The sequence below is a fragment of the Cavia porcellus genome, unplaced genomic scaffold, assembly GCF_034190915.1.
Source record: "Cavia porcellus strain 051 isolate PalLab524CR breed Dunkin Hartley unplaced genomic scaffold, mCavPor4.1 scaffold_6, whole genome shotgun sequence".
Taxonomy (NCBI): Eukaryota; Metazoa; Chordata; class Mammalia; order Rodentia; family Caviidae; genus Cavia; species Cavia porcellus.
This window is the reverse complement of record NW_026947489.1, coordinates 58097658-58110805: the sequence shown is the minus strand read 5'-3', so window position 1 is coordinate 58110805 and position 13148 is coordinate 58097658.

The following is a 13148-nucleotide window of genomic DNA, read 5'->3' as shown; positions in this document are numbered from 1 at the left end:
AATTATATATTCATGTGCTTAACCACGGTTTACCATAAAACAGTTTAGCATTTTTGAAAATGTTTCTGTACAAATAACCTACAGGACACTGATCCTCGTGGAGGGGTCTGAGGCTTCAGCGCTGTGACTCCACGGCCCTGGGACTTAGAGATGCTGTTGCCTTCAGTGGCCGCCCTATGGCTCTGTGGCTGCATCCAGATGAGAGGAACTATTAGGATTAGGTCCAAAATGGGGTTTAAGTGCCTTTAAATTTGTATTTAGGTGGGTTCTCAGTGGGGTTTCAGATCACAGAAGTTGGCTTGACTAAGATGACTCTCTACCATCCATGGGGCAGTTTCTGTGCCATTTTCCTTTGGTCTGTTCATCATGTAAATTGAATCTCTTCAAACTCTACAGAGCACATACTGCGCTAACCGTGTTCTCTATGTTGGTGCAGCGGCCACAGCCTGGACATAGCTGGCTCGGGGGCATACCCTATGGTGCCAGCTACTCACGAGGCTGAGCCAGGAGGATTGCAAGTCTGAGACCACTCTAGGCAACAGGACCCAAGCCCTGCTCACAAACACAAAGAATCTTGGAAACTGACATCAGAGATACCAGTCAGCTTTGGGCCCCAGCTGGGTTGCAGTGCTGGTCACCTGATGGCTGGTTATTTGATCGCTTTGAGGGATGCAAGGTCAACTTCGAGGTGCCTGTCCGGTTAGAAAGCAAATAATTTCCATCTAGTGGGAAAGATAAGGTTATGGTGTACAGCCCTGGAGGACCTTAACTGGCTTTGTATCTAACCTGTAATCTTTTCTTTTTCTCTTATTCATTTATTTTTTTACCTGGAGACAGCATGTCTCTCTTTAGTTCAGGCTGACCTTGCATTCACTGTGTAGCCTAGGTGGGCCTTGAACTCACAAGGATCTTTCTGCCTCAGCCTCCTGAGTGCCAGAATTACAAGCATGCACCACCACACCTGGCTTTCTACACTTATTTTGACTGACACTTTTGTATGCATCTATTTTTTCCATTTGATCTATACCCTAAATTCCTGGAGACTGATTCCTTCCAGCATCTATCATGTGGAAGGCACTCAGTGGCGGAGGGCTCTCAGCTCAGAAGAGAACAGATTGCTCTTGACCAGTGCTGGCACAAAAGGCACCACAGTTTGACCTTTTTCTAAGATACTCAAGTTCATTGGTGCTGAGGATTTAGCTCAGAGACATAAGCGCCTGTCTGGCAAATGTAAGGTCCTGAGTTTGATTTCCAGAACTAAAAAAGACCAAGACCAAGAATGTAGCAGGGTAATGAGAGTCTTAACTACAGGATTCAGAGTCATTGGACAGACACTACAATGTGCTCTGAGAACCACTTGATATAGCCATCTACACCTGTTACTTTGTTTAAACAATGTTGGGCTTAAAACTTAAGTCCCAGGGGTTGGGGATTTAGCTCAGCAGTGTAAGTGCTTGCCTGACAAGCTTGAGGTCATGAGTTTGATTCCCCAGTAACAAAAAAAGAAAGAAAGAAAAAACAAACAAGGGTAGAGATGTGGCTCAGTGGTGCAGAACCTGCCTGGAAAGTGTGAGGCCTTGAGTTTAATTCCTGGTACCAAAAAATACTTAAAAAGGAAGAAGAAACAAATAGAATTTTATAGGGCTGGGGATTTAGCTCAGCAGCATATGTGCCTGCCTTGCAAGTATGTGGTCATGAGTGTGATCCCTGGTACCGGTAAAAAATAAATAAATAAAATAAAAAAGCCAGGTGTGGTGGCTCATGCCTGTAATCCCAGCACTTGGGAGGCTGAGGTGGGAGGATGGTTTCGAGTTTGAGACCAGCCTGGGCTACAAAGTGAGCTCAAGGCCAGCCTGAACTGAATAGTGAGACACCGTCTCAAAAAAGACAAAAAAAAAAAAAAACTTAAGTCCCATTTACTTAGCAAAGAGCTTCTGAACTGTTCTTCAGCTTTCAGTGTATTTAAATGTGAATCATCTAATGAGGAACAGGCTATGTGGAGAGAAGGAAGAGACCTAATTCCATAGAGCGTGCCTCTTTCTCTGGGTTGAGTGAAGTGTTTATCATAGCGCATGCCTTATTTCCCCTGGCCGCCAGCCATGCTGGTCTACTAAGGTCTATTAAATTCAAGCACTGAAGTGTAAAGGGGTGATTATGTGGATTATTTCCTCTTCCCAGGATAGCCTGTCACCCACTCATAGAAATTAAGGTTTTGTAAACAGTATACACATCCCCATACATAATGGAGTGCATGTCGGAACCCCACTTGGAGGAGTTCATTCTGTATTCTTGGCTGGGTTGTTGGGGGTCCACTGTGAGCTCATACAGGGACCATTTCTTCCTACGTGGTCGTGAGCCTGTTCCAAGACTGCTTAAGCCCAAGCACAGGGTAGGGTGTCTCTATGGCAGGAGTCCTGAAGAAGGCAAGGACACCTAACCTTGTCTGTCACAAGCATTTCCCAAAGTTAGCAGCGTACATTTCCAGGGAGCTTGTTAAAGAGCCAGCCTGGGCAGCCTGAAATCTGCATTTCTCACATTTCCCGGGATGCAGTCCTCATCACAGTTGGGACGCCCTCGAATCTACCTGGAACTCAGTAACTTCTGTTTCTTCATGTTCCAGCCTGCAGGGCCATGGTACCTTCTCCCCCAGCAGCTGTTCCTGATGTTTTACCAACACAAAGTAGGACTGTTCCCCTTTTCTTTTGAAACAGCATCTTTTGAGACAGCATCTTGTTCAGACTGGTCTTGGGCTTACTTTGTAGCCAGACTGGTCTTGAACTCACAAAAATCCCCCTGCCTCAGCCTCCTGAATGCTGGGGTTGGGTTACAGGCATGCATCACCACGCCCAGTTGTTTCCCTTTTCCAATCAAGGGATTTGGGGGGGGTGCACATGTGTGTTTGATATAGGGTCTTGATATGTAATTCAGTCTGGCCTTGAACTAACTCATCATGTAACCCAAACTGTCTTCAAACGTGGAGTGATCCTCCTGCCTCAGCTTTCAAAGTGCTAGAATTACAAGAGTGCCACCATGCCCAGACTAATCATGAGGTATTCTGATGGAGAAAAAAACAACACAAGATTGGGAAGTAAAATATTAGAAACAACCAAGTGTGGTGGTGTACACCTGTAATCATAGCATTTAGGAGGCTGAGGCAGGAGGATTGCCTTCACTTCAAGGCCAGCCTGGGCTGCCAAGTGAGTTTAAAGACAGCTGACCTATATAGTAAGAATCTGTATCGACAAACAAAAACCAGAACAAAACAAAAACATTAGAAACTGCAGACACAGGTTCTCTGCATTTGGGTTATTCAAACCAATCAGCACTAGGCCTTTTACTTTATTACAGCAGGGTTACTGAGGAGCCATGAAGGTGCCCAGTAGAGTTACAGAAATGAGGCACCATTTTTACCCCACAGTATGTTTTTGTTTTGTCTTTTCATGGGGAGAGGTTGATGCAGTCTTGCTATGTAGTTCTAGCTGAACTAAAACTCAACAATCCTCCTGCCTCAGCCTCCCAAGTTCTGGGGTTATAGGCGTGCACCCTCACCCAACCCTACAGTATAGTTTTACCCTGAACACAACTGGAATTCTTTTTTTTTTTTTTTTTTTTTTTTGGTCTTTTTTCTTTTTTATCGGTTCCGGGGATCGAACTCACGACTGCCTGCTTGCAAGGCAGGCACTTATGCCACTGAGCTAAATCTCCAGTCCCTACAACTGGAATTCTTGAAGTAATCAGTGGAGCATCACCAGTTTTCACCAGGAAGAGCTCCCGGTCACACTGTAAAAATGAACGGAGAACCCCTGTGACACCCTCCAGAATTCCATCTCCCAGTGTAAATCTCAACATTTTCAATGCACAGCAGCAAACAAAAATAGACAGGGGAGCACACAAGTAGCCTTCAGTTGGAGAAGCGATCCCCGCACAGATGTGAGTCTCATTTTCTGTCACCTGAAGCCTCGGAAGCTCTGTAAGTAGTTAGCCCTGCAATCCTGCTTTCTTTATTAAGGACCAAATGGAACACCGGGGATTGGGAGTGGAAGGGACGGTGCTCCAGGGGTGCTGAGAGCCCAAAGAAATTCCTCTCGCCTGGCCACCTCCCTGTGGGTCTCCTCTGGTGCTGGGGAATGGTCCTGACGATTCTGCCCCTTTGCACAGCCAACCGAAACATACCCATCGCTAATATGAACGGTGCAGTTTAGTGGTAGAGCACTTGCCTAGTTCGCACAGGGCATAGGTTCCATTCCCAGCACAAAAAGAAAAGAAAAGAAAAACACAGTGGCAGTTGAAGCGAACTCAGTCCTGGCCTGATAGAAACAGGATGGCTAGCACTCGGGAGGCTGAGGCAGGAGGATTCTTCAGGGTTCCAGGCCAGCCTGAGTCACACAGGGAGTTCAAGGCCAGCCTGGACTAGTTCGTGAGACTCTGTCTCAAAACAAACAAAACAAAATGAAATGTAGAAACAAATTGCTAATAGTGCAGAACTGACCAGTATCCCGGGGGCAATAATCACTTTCAGTGTCACAGAAAAAGTTCATCTCTGTTTCCGTGAAAGAGAATCATTTGTATTTCTGCCTCCTGCAGTTTACAGAGTGGGAAGTAATTTTTAGCCTGTGAAAATGGAGACAACCTCGGAGGGCTCCCTGGAAGGGGGACCCAGGCAGGGTGCGCATCTTTCCGGAGGGCTGGCTAGGCCATCTTCTTCGGCTCTGCGGCCTTCTGCCTTGGCATCAGTGGTAGCCTGGCACTGTGACCACCCAGGTTAGCCCCACCTCCCCCCCAGGCCTGCTGTTCTGCTCAGGCTCCAGTTCCTTCAGAGCTGCTGCTTCCTGCTCCCTTCTCCCAGTGACCGAGAGGCGTTAAGCTGTAGGCTGTGGACATGCCTGAGTTATTCCGGAGTGTTACTTCCTCCATTTACTCACAGCTCATTCATTCATCCTCCTGGGGCTTGGACCCGGGGCCCTGGCACTGGGCTACATCCCCAGCCTTCTTCAGTTTTAATTTTGAGACAGGGTCTCACTGAGGTCTTTGCTGAGGTTCTTTTTTTTAATTTAATTTTTATATTTTATATATACATATTTTTCTTTTCTTTTCTTTTTTGAGACACTGTGTAGCCCAGGCTGGCCTTGAATTCACAGCCATCCTCCTGGCTGAGCCTCCCAAGCCCTGGGGTTACGGGCGTGGGACACCAGGTGTGGCAATGTTTTAAGGTTGATGCTGGTTTGGGTTTTGGGACAAGGTCTTGCTATGTAGTTCAGACTAGCCTGAAATTCACTGGTAGCCCAGGCTGGTCTTGAACTCACAGCAACTTGAACTCACAACAGTCCTCCTGCCTTGGTTTCCAGAGTCCTGGGATTGCAGGTGAGCACCACCACACCTGGCCACTCAAGCCTTTCTTAAAACAAAGAAAGAAAGAGAGAGAGACACAGAGAGAGAGAGAGAGAAGGAAGGAGTGAGAGGGAGGGGAAGGGAAGAGGAAGGAAGGCTAGTGCCTTTATAAGACATTTGAAGTCCTTAATTCCAGGTAATACAAATCAAAATCACAAGATACCACTTCATACCTTGTTTAAAGAAAAAGAAATAATAAGCATATGGAAGAGGTGGAGAAGTTACAGTCTTCATACATTTCTGGTACAGCCACTTGGAAGAAATCTAGCAGTTCCTTGCTCAATAGGCTAAACATGGAGTCCGAGTATGACCCCCAGTTCCACTCCTGGGCATCTACCCAGAGAAAAGCAACTTATGTTCGCACAAAACCTGAACACAAGTGTTTGTAGCAACACTGTTCCTAGCAGCCAAAACCAGAAACCATCCAAATGTCCCTGTGCTGATGAATGGATTAGTGATACAGCCGTGTGATACTGATAATGAAATATTTAATATGCTACAAACCGGCTGAGAATATGCCAAATGAGGAAGCAGTAGGAAGTGGTCAGGACTGGGCGGAGGCCGGTGTGAAGGCGCCTGCCTGTAATTCCCGCACTAGGGAGGCTGAGGTAGGAGGGTCGCTGTCAATTCAAGGTCAGCCTGGGCTACTCAGGGAGACCCTGTCTCAGGAAACAGAAAGGTAGGAGGAGTCTGGGGGGCAGGTTCAGCTAACCAGGGCTAGAACTTGGGGGAAATTTGCTTTTCTGGAGATGAAAGCGTAGTCAGTTGCCATGAACACACTCACTTCTTAAACTATACATTTTAATTGGGTGTATCCTGCCTGTTCAAAGCTGTTAAAATATAAACGTTTCAAGTGAGAATGTTTAAACAAACAAAAGTAACATGTTACCTGGTATTCAAATGTGAAAGATCTATGAGGATTTCAGACTTGCCATCTTTTTGGTTTGGTTTGTTTGTTGAGACAGGGTCTCGCCATATAGTTCAGACTGGCCTTGAACTCATTCATAGCCCAGGCTGGGCTCCAGCTTGTGATGGTCTTCCTGCCTCAGCTTCCCAAGTGCAAAGATCACACTCATGTGCCACCATACCCAGCCAGGTTTGCAGTCTTGTAGTTACTTCTCCAAAAGCTTCCCCCCACCCTCCCCTGCTGCTCTCCTTTGCCACCTGAGCCACTTTCTCTTAAGGTTTGACTTCCTGTTAACCCCCGAGTCTTTCTCAGCTTTATGTCATACAGTAGGTGGAAAGTATTGAAATCTAGAATCCTCTTCAAATGTGAAACAAAATCATGGCTTCGGAAAACACCTTGGGAAGCCGGGCGTGTTGGCTCACTCCTGTAATCCCAGCACTGGAGAGGCTGAGGTGGGAGGATCATTGTGAGTTCGAGACCAGCCTGGGCTACAGAGTGAGCTCAAGGCCAGCCTGAACTGCATAGTGAGATCCTGTCTCAAAAAAGACAAAACAAAAAACAAAAAAACTTAAGTCCCATTTACTTAGAGAGGGGTAGTGGGACGTCCCCTGCCAAAAAAAAGCAGTTTCGTGTCCAGCAGCCTGGAAGATAGAAGAACAAAACCATAGCTCTTTTTGGTCCCCCTCTGCAACATGTCTTCCAAAGGAAGCTCCCCAGCGGTTTCAGGGTCTTTCTGGTTCTGGTGACAGACACTGGAAATCATCAGATGCCTAAGCACAGGGTTAGCTTAGGAGATAGGAAACAGAGCTTTTCAACAGAAACGCAGTGTAATGGTTACCTTCATAGATGCACGGCAATTCAAGGGCTGATGTCACTAGACAGTGGATTGCGTGTAGGGCCCAGCCTGGTTTTAAGTCAGAAGAGCAGTCCTCAGTGCTGGGAGAACGGCCGAGATTCTGCCTGAAGCCGGTAACAAGGACGCACACAGCCAATTCTTCAGTTCACAATAGCTTGATTCTGGTACTTGTTAGAAGTGGTATATTTTCAACGCCAGAGAGACAAGAACTTCTCTCTGCAAGAAGTTTAAAATAATAGCATGGTTCTTCTCTTATAGCTTTCATAAATCCCAAAACAAACTTATTACTTCTGGAGAGACATATTTATAGTTTGAATTCAATGTGTGTGGGGGGGGGTGGCCAAGCCTAGGGATTCTCTACTATTTGTTTTTTTTTTTTTTTTTTTTTTTTTTTGTCTTTTTTTTTCATTTTTATCGGTACCAGGGATCGAACTCACGACTGCCTGCTTGCAAGGCAGGTGCTTATGCCGCTGAGCTAAATCCCCAGCCCCGGATTCTCTACTATTGAGCTACAGCCCCAGCCCTCTTCCCCCCACCCTTTTTTTTTGAGATGAGGTTTTCCTAAGTGCCTATTCTTAGTGACCTAAGACTCGAAGTCCTCCTGCCTCAGCCTCCTGAGTAGCTGGGATTAGAGGTAGAAGCCACTGTTCCCAGCTGAATTTAATGCAGGCTTTCTATGTAATTTATACAAGATGTTTTGTTCCTTCATGGCTGCTAAAGAACTTTTTATATGACTCATTCCTTGCATGTGAAACATATCTCAAGTAAGCACACAAATGCATCTTCTCAAATAATGCAACCCAGATTTCATGGTAATATTCTTGTCTTTCAAAATAGGTTAAAACTCAAGATTAACTCTGTGTAGCCGGGTGTGGTGGCTCATGCCTATAATCCCAGCACTCAGGAGGATCGTTGGGAGTTCGAGACCAGCCTAGGCTACAGAGTGAGCTCAAAGCCAGCCTGAACTGCACAGGGAGACCCTGTCTCAAAACGACAAAAAAAAAAAAAAAAAAAAGATTAACTCTGTGTGTGTGTGTGTGTGTGTGTGTGTGTGTGTGTGTGTGTTTGATACTGAGGGATGATTTAACAAAATATAACAAAATGAGAAACACTGGTGACAGGTCCCACTCCGTAAATGTGTCTTTGTTTGAACTTGCAGAGCCTGTGGGGCTCCTTGAGAGCCAGGTCCAGGTTCTCTCCCTTCCCGCTCTCTGAAAAGGGCGCAGAGATGTATCTGGTGGAAACCCCTCCCAAGAACACTGCCCCCTCCCCAGCCACAGCATACTTCTACCTGCCAGGGTTCCAGGTGTTTCTGGCAGCTGCCCTCAGGCTCCAGAGCAGCTGTCCCATCGGCACTCAGCAGAGGGCCTTGCTGGTTGGGCAGTGCTGGACTCAGACCCAGGCCCGCCTCGGCCTGGCGAGCACTGTCCCGGCTGCCCCCACCCCAGTTGCTTCTGCATGGAGCCTCCCCCAGCCCCCCAGCAGTGTCACTAACCCCATACCTCACACTGGCTCTCAGAAACAGCTGTCATAGCGACATCTGGGGCGCAGTGTTACAAACCCAAACCAGTAAGGAAAGGGCACCATCTCTGAGGTCTGAAGGAAGCCCTAAGAGCTTTTCCAGCGCTGGTCCCAGCAGCCCTGCCGGGCAGGATTGTCACAAGCTTTCCCTGTGCTAGTGGGGACCCTGGCTGAGAAACAGGCCTGCACAGCCACCCAGTGCAGTCCCCACCAGAAGGCTGCACCTGCCCAGTCTCTGCTGATGGATTCCCATTCCCATTGATCTGACCAAGACTCCGGCTGGCAATTAGTCCTAATCAGGCAGCAGGAGTTTCCTAGGGGACTGCCAATGGCCTAATTGCTGGCAGCTGCAGGGCTGGGCTGCAGGGCAGGGTATTAACCCCCAGCATCCCTGCCGAGGCCTCCTGACCTATCGAGTCAGGCTGGACAGCTTTGTTCTGGTAAGTTCTGCCAAGAGGAGGTTCACTTCCCCTTGGACAATAGTCTGTTGCACCAAGAGTAAGAGTAAGGTGTGAGCCGGGCATGGCTTCTTATCTCTAATCCCAGCACACAGGAGGCTGAGCAGGAGGATCACGTTGGGTTCAAGACCAGCCTGGGCTACAAAGTGAGCTCTAGACCAGCCTGGGCTACAAAGTGAGCTCAAGACCAGTCTGAACAGCACCGTGAGATCCTGTCTCCAAAAGACAAAAGCAAAAGCAAAGTGCAGACCCTGCCACGGAAATGAGTACTTCACAAGGGAAACTTCCTTTTCCTTCCTCAAGACAGGTCTCACTGTGTAGCCCAGGCTGGCCTCAGACTTCAGCAACCCTCCTGCCTCAGCCTTCTGAGTGCTGGGATTACAGACATGCACCTCATGCCCAGCTAGGCCATCATCGCTCTTAAAGCCAGTACCTTGTGGATATGACTAAGCCCTTACCAGCACGAGTAGGGGCCTCATGGGACCTCCCTGCTAGTTGGGTGCACCAGGCCGAAGACCAGGAGCCAGAAGCCAGAGGAGCCTGACAGCCATCCATAGCAGTGCCTGGGGCTGCCCTGAGCAGCTGCTCCCTGGGATGCCTCACGGCGTGGGTAGGGAAAAGGCTCCGGGATGTCAGAGAGCATTGGGCACTGCCCTTCCTGGTGTGGGGCTCTTGCCACCCACTTCTGTTCTCAGACAGCACCACAGACCCAAGTGGGGAAGAACAGAGGCTGGTGTGGCCCATTGCTGGAGCCTGAGGTCAGGGCTACCTCAGCACAGCCTCACTGGCAGAGAACTAGAGAGGCCAGGGGTCACACGGCCAAGGGTCGGTGGTGGATGTGTCCTCCATGCATTGTTCATCAAGCGAGTGGGTTTCATCATCTCGGAGCTCCGCCCTGATGGCTGTCTCACCCTGACCCCCTCCACACACCATCACAGTGGGTTCCACCCCGCGTTTGTATGTGTGCGCACGTGTGGGTCGCTATGGGTGAACCCAGGGCCTCGTGCACACTACATAAATTCTCTACCACTGACCCACGCCCCACCCACCCACCTTCTGACTGCCTCACAGTGGGGCTTAAACCTCAACAGGAGTTTTGGAGGGAACAAGCTGTATCAGCCCGTAAAATCTGGAAGTTTCATGGGAATTAGTTTGTTTTTAAGAATATCTTACAAGCCAGCCACGGCATCACATGTCTTTAGAACGCTCTCAAGAGGCTGAGGTAGGAGGCTGGGGATTAGCTCAGCGGCATAAGCGCCTGCCTTGCAAGCAGGCAGTCGTGAGTTCAATCCCTGGTACCAGTAAAATAAATTTAAAAAAAAAAAAAAAAAAGAGGCTGAGACAGGAGGGTCACGAGTTTGAGACCAGCCTAATCTACGGATAGAAAGATCCAGAGGCTGGGGATTTAGCTCAGCCACATAAGTGCCTGCCTTGCAAGCAGGCAGTCATGAGTTCGATCCCTGGTACTGACAAAAACGAAAAAGACAAAAAACAAAACAAAACAAACAAAAAAAGATCCAGGCCAGCCTGACAGCAGAGTGAGACCCAGTGTCCAACACAAATAAATTAAAAGGAAAGGAAAAAAAGGGGAAGAGGGAAGAATATTTACAGATGGTTCTGTGAACTTTCTTATGTTTTTGTTCAGGACACACAAATTGCCTGGCAGAATTTAGTGACGTTAAAACTAATCAGGACCAGGCATGGTGGCCCTCGCCTATAATCCCAGCACTTGGGAGGCTGAGGCAGGAGAATCATTGCAAATTCAAGGCCAGCCTGGGCTACAAAGTAAATTCAAAGGGAAGGGGAACCTAAACTACATAGTGAAACCGTCTCAAAAAGAGGAAACCAAAAAACTAATTAGGGAATTCACATCTCATCAGCTGATTGGTCTATTGTAATTTTTACAGGATTTTGTTAGCAGCCATTGACAATCATTGCCAAGAGTGGTGATTTTTTTGGTGTGGCTCCATGGTGAGGTTTTCACCTGTCTGACAGAGTCCAGCTGTGTTTCTTCTGTGTATAATCACCCCCTCAAGTCTGGAAGGGCAAGACAAACACTGGATCCCTTCCCTTTATGTCAGAATGAGCCGACCCTCTGGCTACCACTAAATGAAATTGTGATAACACTTCTGGAATATCATTATGAAGTCCTAGATTTCTGTATCTGATGTGCCTCAGGGCCTTGCAGCTCTGCTTTTCTAATGCTAAAATCATCCCCACTGCTGGCCTTCTCTTCTCAAACTTGTTCCACACTGTTTTGACTACACTATGGGGCTTTGAAATTCTTCTGCCCTAAACCAGGGATAATAGTTTCCCAAGGAGCCCTGGGGCTTTAGTAGAGCTGGACATTGCAAGTATCCCTTGCTAATGGAGTTAACTGCCTTAGCCCAACACATGTTCAGAGCGACAGGCTGGCCTCAAGCTCACAGGGATCCTCCTGCCTCAGCTGGATTGCAGGCCTGCACCACCCCCGCCAGAGACAGAGTAAACTCATCTCAAAGTCAGGTTGGTGTCACTATCAGGTCTGTCACCTGAGTACAGTTGTCCCTCAGCCTCCGCAGCACCCCTCACCCTGAACACCCAAATCTGAGGCTACCCAGGGCACTGTGTAAACTGTTTCTTCAGAACCTGTGCCCAGCCACCTGCATACTCTAAGTCGACTCCTCCAGACTCCCTAACAACTAGCACGACATGGGGGCCACATAAATCAGTGTTATCATGTGCAGTTTGGGGCTGGCCCTGTGCAGGATGGCTCAGTCCTCCTCTGAACAGCTAGCTGTACTGCAGCTGGCAGAATCCATACACCTGGACCTGAGGGGCATGGGGACTGGACATCGAACCCCCAAAGAATAAATATCCAAAGCAAGCTTTCACAGTCTTCACCTCCAAACCCAGCTCTGCCTGTGACCTCCTCCTGTTCCCTTGCTCCAGTTCACTCTGCAGGTGAGGACCCAAAGAGCCCACCCCTATATCCCCTGCCCTGCCTCCTAGACTAGACTTCGAACCGCTGAGGATGCTCAGGCCAGAGCGGGCCGTCCTGGGCTCCAGCCGCACTGGTAAGGTGCCCTCTACAGTCTCGTACTGGGGTGGGGGGGCTCTTCCTTTGAGACCAGAGCAGCCACAGCCCTCAGCCGACCCGCAGAGATGGGGTACAGCAAGCTCCCTAATTGGTTCTGCTCCAGACGTCGCTCAAACTCATGCCTGGTGGGCCCCCAGCCTGGTTAGGACTAGTGACAAGCGCCAGCCCAGGCAGGGCCAGCTGGTGACCTCACCCGGCACCTGCAGGAGCCTGCATTTGCAGATCTACCACCCCAGCCCTCTGGGCTCTGTAGATTATGCTTAGGAGCTAAATCCAGGCACAGCCTGGAGACAGGAGGAACTGATCCCAAGAAACCTCGGCATGGGACCCCAGGGCACAGAGGGAGACTGAGGCAGGGGTGCATGTGAGCGGAATCAGCTCCTCCCTCACAGAGGGGTTGCGCACCATGTGTTTCCTGTTTCCAACCCCAGGCTTTGTCTACCGCTATAACCGTTTGCCTTTTTTCTCCTTAAATCAGCAGGAGGAGGCTTTTAGTACTAAGGTGATCCAGCAGTCTAGGAAGGACATTCGGGGGTCTTTTTGTGTTTTTGTTTTTGATGGAGTCTTGCTATGTGTTCCAGACTGGCCTTAAACTCACTATAGAGCCCAGAGTGACCTCGGATTCAGGGCAGCAGCCTCCCTGGGATTACAAGGTGTGCCACCATACCCAGCTTGACATTGTGGGTGCTGAGGGTCAGAGAGACATAAAAATTAGTTAAAGAAAAAGGGCTGGGGAGTTTTAGCTCAGTGGTATAAGCGCCTGCCTGGCAAGCACAAAGTTGTAAGTTCGATCCCCGGTGCCAAAAAAAAAAAAAACCTTGAAAAATCAGTTAGAATTTTATTTAAAATTTCATTGTATTTATGGACCAATTTGGAAAGAATTAGCATTTTTATAATAAAATGTCCTCCAGTGTAAGAACCAATGTAAATCTGCACTTA